We start from the raw sequence: 6,538 nt of genomic DNA, 5'->3' as shown, positions 1-6,538 counted from the left end.
ACTCGTCAGATCTGCCTCATGCGTCTCGAACCAGAGTAGCGCAGTGCCCCGCAAATAGAAGATGAGATTCGCCAGCATTATGGTCGGGTCCCACTTGTTAGTGCGGCTGACGCGCTCATACGTTGCCAGCCATGCATCGACGTCCACGCCGCTGGTGCCGTTGAATGTCCCGGGATCACGAGGGTGCAAGAGAATGACCGGTGACGGGTCTTGCTCACACTGGGTCGCTTGGTCGGTCATTGTGGTGGCAGCAACGCGCCGTCCGCTGCGAAGATCCAGTTCCCGGTGTTGTAGCGAGCGTACCCCGCACCTCCACCAAAGATGTTACGGGGAGAATATATATATAATGAATATATTTACAGGGTAAGGCGCACAACGCTGCAGCAATTGTTCAGGGGAGCGCGTGCACCAGAAAAACCACCCGTCGTCGTCGTCATCGTCCAAGCACCGACCACAGGATCGCCGCTCGTGACAATATTTTCAGCTCAGCACATTATACAGACTCCTTCATGCGACACAAGCTAGCGGAAGAGCGAAAACCTATCCGTGATAAAAGGCCATCCACAGGAGGGTACAATAGCCCTTTCACTATGGAGGAATTGAAGGCGGCTCTGGGAACATGTGGTAACTCAGCAGCAGGCCCAGACAGGATTACTTATGGCATGCTCAAGCACATACATGAACACACCCTTATAAGCATCCTCTTTCTGTTTAATAAGATATGGTCCTTTGGGCGCCTACCCAAAGCCTGGAAAGAGGCTGTTATTATACCAATCCTCAAACAAGGAAAGGAAGCCACGCTTGCAGCAAGTTACAGGCCCATTGCCTTGACTAGTTGCTTGTGCAAGGTGTTTGAAAAAATGATAAACCGCCGCCTCGTTTATTTCCTTGAATATAACGGCCTTCTTGACCAACGTCAAGCTGGATTCAGGTCTGGTCGGTCGACAACTGACCAGCTTGTAGCATTTGAATCTTATGTCAGGGATGCCTTTATCCACAAACAACATTGTCTTTCTGTATTTTTTGACCTGGAAAAAGCTTATGACACGACCTGGCGTTATGGCATTCTCCGTGATCTGCATTCTCTTGGAGTCTCGGGAAACATGCTCAATACTATAGAAAGCTACCTCTCCGAACGCACCTTCGTGGTTCGTCTTGGAAATGCTCTATCGAAGCGGTTCATACAGGAGAATGGCGTTCCCCAAGGTGGCGTTCTCAGCTGCACGCTTTTCATAGTTAAAATGAACTCTCTAAGCAGTGTGTTGCCCAAAACTATCTCTTACTCTGTTTACGTTGACGATGTCCAGATCAGTTTCAAATCCTGCAACTTGGCCATCTGTGAACGGCAAATTCAGTTGGGGGTAAATAAACTCTCAAACTGGGCAGATGAAAATGGGTTTAAATTCAACTGTGGCAAAACTGTCTGTTTACCTTTTTCTCAGCAGCGTGGCATTAGGCCAGACCCCAACATCACACTGAACGGGCAGACCATAGCCGTTAAACAAGATCACAAATTCCTAGGCGTTGTGGTAGATAAAAAGCTCACCTTTGTTGCACATATCAAGCAGTTGCGATTGAAATGCTTGAAAGCACTGAACTTACTAAAGGTCCTTTCCCATCAGTCATGGGGTACAGACCGTGACTGTCTACTGAACCTTCTGAATAGCGTTGTCCTATCACGTATTGACTATGGCTCGGTAGTGTACGAATCAGCATCAAAATCTGCGCTAAAGATGCTTGACCCCGTGTACCACCTTGGGCTCCGTCTGGCCACTGGTGCTTTCAGAACTAGCCCAATAGCCAGCCTGTATGTTGAGGCGAACAGATGGTCACTGGAACGACGAAGGCAGTGCACAAGCATAGTGTATGCCACTAAAGTGCTCTCTCATGCAGAGCATCCATCTGGTGAACTCTTGCGGGACACAAGCAACACCCAGTTGTTCTTGAGACGACCATCAGCAACGCCACCATATCCCGTTAGAGTCGCATCACACATTGAAAGCCTGCAGATACCGGCCTCCAACCTCCAGGTGGTGTCCCACAAAGACGCCATTGCGCCCTGGGAAATGCACGCTGTTCACTGTGATATGTCATTTCTTGAGGTGGGCAAACATGGGCATCCGCTCGCAATAAATCAGCACTTTATGTACTTGCAGGCAAAATACAGGTGTGCAGAGTATTACACTGACGCCTCTAAGTCTTCAGCTGTCGCATGTGCCGCACATGGCCCTCAATTCTCCGAATCGAAAACAATGAACGAACATACAAGCATATTTACTGCAGAATGCTGTGGCATCCTCCTAGCCGTTAAGCACATCCTACAGAATAAACAACCAGCCTCCATCATATATACAGACTCCCTCAGTGCAGTGACTGCGTTGTCATCCGGTAAAAAGCATAAAAATCCAATAACTAATTTCCTTCTAAAATGTCTCATGTCGGCTCACAAATCTAAACTTAAAATCACACTGTGCTGGGTACCGGGGCACTGCAACATAGCTGGAAATGAGGTAGCTGACAGACTTGCGCAGTCAGCTGCTCTCCGTAATTCTATTGACATAGATAATATACCCTACGAGGACCTCAGGCCACAGATTATAAACAGAATCCGTAGGCAATGGCAAGAAGAATGGGATGGAGCAATTGAAAACAAACTGCACACAATAAAGACATTAATAGGAAGATATGCTACCGAGAAACGCGACAGACATAAAGAGGTTGCACTATGCAGGCTTAGAATAGGACACACACATGCAACACATTCACATCTGCTAAACAGTTCTCCAGCACCGCACTGTCTAAAATGTGGTGATCGACTGTCCGTCATTCATGTTCTAATCATGTGCAAGAGGCTAGAACCAGATAGGAGACGTCACTTCCCAGAACTGTACAGAAACCAACTACCTCCGCACCCGTCCTTCTTTCTTGGCGACTACCAAATGTTTTCATTAAAAAGAGTTTTTAAGTTTTTAGCGAGTGTAGGCTTCCTACGTGCGATTTCATATTTCCATTGAACTCAGCCTTGTCTCATTCCTGAGGAAATGGCTGAGATTTTTTATCTCACATGTCAGGCGCTCCGCACTCCTTGTCCTGACAAGGACTGTTGCTGAGGCTGCGTGACCTTCTAAATGTCATACGCTTTGCCCATAATCATTAAATGTAACCATGCATTACTCAATTAGTTTAGGCCCTATACACCAATATTTTTTATCCTTCTCTTTTACTGCCCACTAACCTGAGTCGACCAACAACCTTGTGTTTGGCGCTCTTTGGCCACAGTTGCCCTTGCGCCATAAAAATATATCACTAACTAACTAAAATTATCGTCCGATGCCCCAAGAGGTCCACGTTGGGCAGCCAGATGTGGGGTCTTACATGTGCTCTTGGGACAAAGGAACGACAATCCAGTAGTGCAAACAATCAAAAGGGCATTTATTGCACCTTTCATATACTAATACACACTAGCCGAATTACAACCAATAGAACATTCACACGGGCGCGCGACAAATCAAGGAAGTCCGACTCACCGCGACCCGCTAGCGAGCGAATACGTTCGCCCCATGCTATGACACCATCGCCTAGTCGTTCACGTGTACGGTCACGCGAGCGGTGGCGCGTTCGAACAATCCGTGTTCGTCCATACCGGTGTCCCGCTCTAAGCCTCGCGCGACGGTCGCGCGAAGCGGGCCGGCGCACGCGCGAAGCGTTCGTGCGTGTTGGTCGCCGATCCCCAGCCAAAGAGAAAGCGCCGTTGACCCCTTTCTCCCAAGTCACCCCACAGCTCGGTGGTGCCAGCATCGCGACACTCGCGCCATCTCTCGCACTGCGCCGCAACTCCGCCGCCGTAAAGCTACGCGGCGAAGCCGTATTACGGGAGCCATGCGGGGAAAACAACATCAGGGGACGCGTGAGAGTCGCGCATCCCCACAACCCCTACCTTAATTCTCATTCGACCCTCAAATGCCGGCTGGCTGACTAAAGCCAGAATATCCGAAGATCATGAGCACCCGGCGGAAAACATTGAGTTAGCTTTTACGAAATCTCTCAGTGATGCTTTTGACAAAGAGCACCTGAAAGGCCAACGATCTAATTGAATAATTGTGTTTTATTTCTCTCTCGGCGAAATGCGATGTGGAAAGGGATCCCGGGATAGAGGGCGATTTACCGACGAATAATATTGATTGGCTCGCATGTGACATGTTATCAAGAGTATTATACCGCTATAATAGTATTTTATAGTATTTTGTCAGAAAGTATAGCATATGTTCAGTGTACCTTGCTAGCCCTATCTTGAGGGACTGCAACTTGTGGACACCAAAGAGCTTTAGGCAGGTAAGTAGTATGCAACATTACGTTTTCGCATGATCAAATGTTTCCGCTTTTTGCGCACTCAGTATGCAGAAATATTTAACTTGATTTCGTCAATGTTATACAGAAATGCTGTTTTGTGGACTAATTGCGTTGTTATAGCTCAATAATGTTTTCTATCATAATGTTTTCACCACCACATTTTGTTACTCCTTGTGTTTTGTCGCCTGTCAGTGGCTGCTTGGCCCCGTCAAGCTCTTTGACACAACTTTCTTGCCAAGGAGACCACCAGCATCTGTATGTATATGGTGGGAAAAAAACGGGCCATGGATCAAAAAATGATAAGAGCAACGTGGACAGTTAGAAAGACGGTAGCATGGATACGGTGCTTCAATGTATGTACCATTTAGATTTTTCCTACCACCCACAGGTCATTTTCTAGGCTGGAGCGAAAAATATGATGTACTCCACCGTATCTTTAAACCCGATAAATATTGGCCGTGCCACATCAATGTTATTGGCTAAATTCTTATTAACCCTTCAGCAACCTCATTGTGTAACGCTGCTGCACTACAGCTGGCAGTCAATATTCTGTGACTACGTCGCACTTATGGAAATCTGCATGTTCGTATTTTGAAATGCCTTCTTACGTCATAGAGTATGGTGGTAAACGAGCATGTATTCATGGTGTCATTACCCTATAAATATTGCATAATGCTACAAATAAACACCACGCAATATTATAAAGGCCAGTAGTTTTTCGACACTTAAGGAATTGGGCATGATCGTATTTTTAATTTATTTTTAGGTATACATCATTGAGTAGTGTAGTAAACGAGCATTTACTCACTGTATGATGAAGCAATCAATTATCAAAGCGGCTACAGATAAACATCACGCAAAATATCAAGCTTAACAGTTTCTGATGATTTTTTATCACCTAGCTAGAATCCATACATTTCTTTTTCTTTTCTTACAGCTCTGTGCTCACGTTCGGGAAGCTTGTCAAGAACTGTGGTATTTTGCACAAACAAGACTCGAAATTTAAAAATAATAAAGTGTATGAAAGGTATACTCCAGATGTTACACTTGGACGATTTACCCCAGATGTTATACTTGGATGATGTACCCAGCTTAGCTGCATATCTCACATTTCGATGTCTATCATGTGCGCGAACACCTGTTTTCGTATGAAAGCCGAGAAAGTTGTTTCCCGACTGCGCAGTAAAAATATTCTCCCGCTATATTACCGCTCAAGCGTTACAATGGCAATTGCTGACAGGCCACCAAAACATTGTCTCAGAGACGTATTGTTCGAGCCTAGAATAGCGATTCCATTACATGCACAAGTGTGTCTGAACGATGCTGACGCCAAGTAAATAATACAATTTCACCGGCGACTATTGTTCTCACGACTAAGGATGTACATGACAGCGCACTTCCGGTCACTTCGCATGGTTCTTAAGTAGGCAGTCTCCATCACGAGCGACTAGAAGCTAAAAAAAGTTGTGTAAGGTATCGCGCTGACGCTAATTTTAACTCGCAACAGACGCTACTTCGAACTAAGGTTTAGCTTTTCTACCTTGCGATGGCTGCCCCCAAAGTTCTGATCTTCGTCGTTATTGTGTTTGCTGTCATGTTGATGTAAGTATCCCAGCAAATTACCTTGCATGAGGGCACCTGTATATTTCGGCCGGTTTTTGTCCCCCCTATTTAGTCCTCAAACCACCTTAAATCTTTACCACCTGTTCATCGGAAAAAAGTGGGATCCCATTAACTCAAAACTTGGAGGCCAACTGGGCTCGTCTTACACGACAGATGGCAGCGGAGCATAGATTATGAATAATACAGTCATGGTGCTTGTTTTGCAATGGCGAGCGTATTCGCCTTATGTGGTTCCAATATCAGAATTAAAAGGCTTACCATCCTAATTGGAGCACCCTCCGTTGACAAAAAAAAATACAAGATTATCGTTCTCAATCAAACCCTTTAAATTGAACTCCCATACCAAAAAAAATAAGCTTGTGAGATTAAGTTAAACCTTCTAGTTTTGCTATCAATATCATATAAAGCTGCATTTCACCTTCATACGCTCTTTAACTTCGGGTAAAGATGCCAAGTTGCCCTAGTATGTCGGCTATGTAAATCCCACTTTCCTAGGTAAAAACGTCACTAACTTTATAATTATCTCCTAATTACCTTTAAAGGTCGCTATAGTTAGCCCAATCAG

The sequence above is a fragment of the Dermacentor silvarum genome, chromosome 3 (assembly GCF_013339745.2).
Source record: "Dermacentor silvarum isolate Dsil-2018 chromosome 3, BIME_Dsil_1.4, whole genome shotgun sequence".
Taxonomy (NCBI): domain Eukaryota; kingdom Metazoa; phylum Arthropoda; class Arachnida; order Ixodida; family Ixodidae; genus Dermacentor; species Dermacentor silvarum.
Note: the sequence above shows the minus strand (reverse complement) of the source record.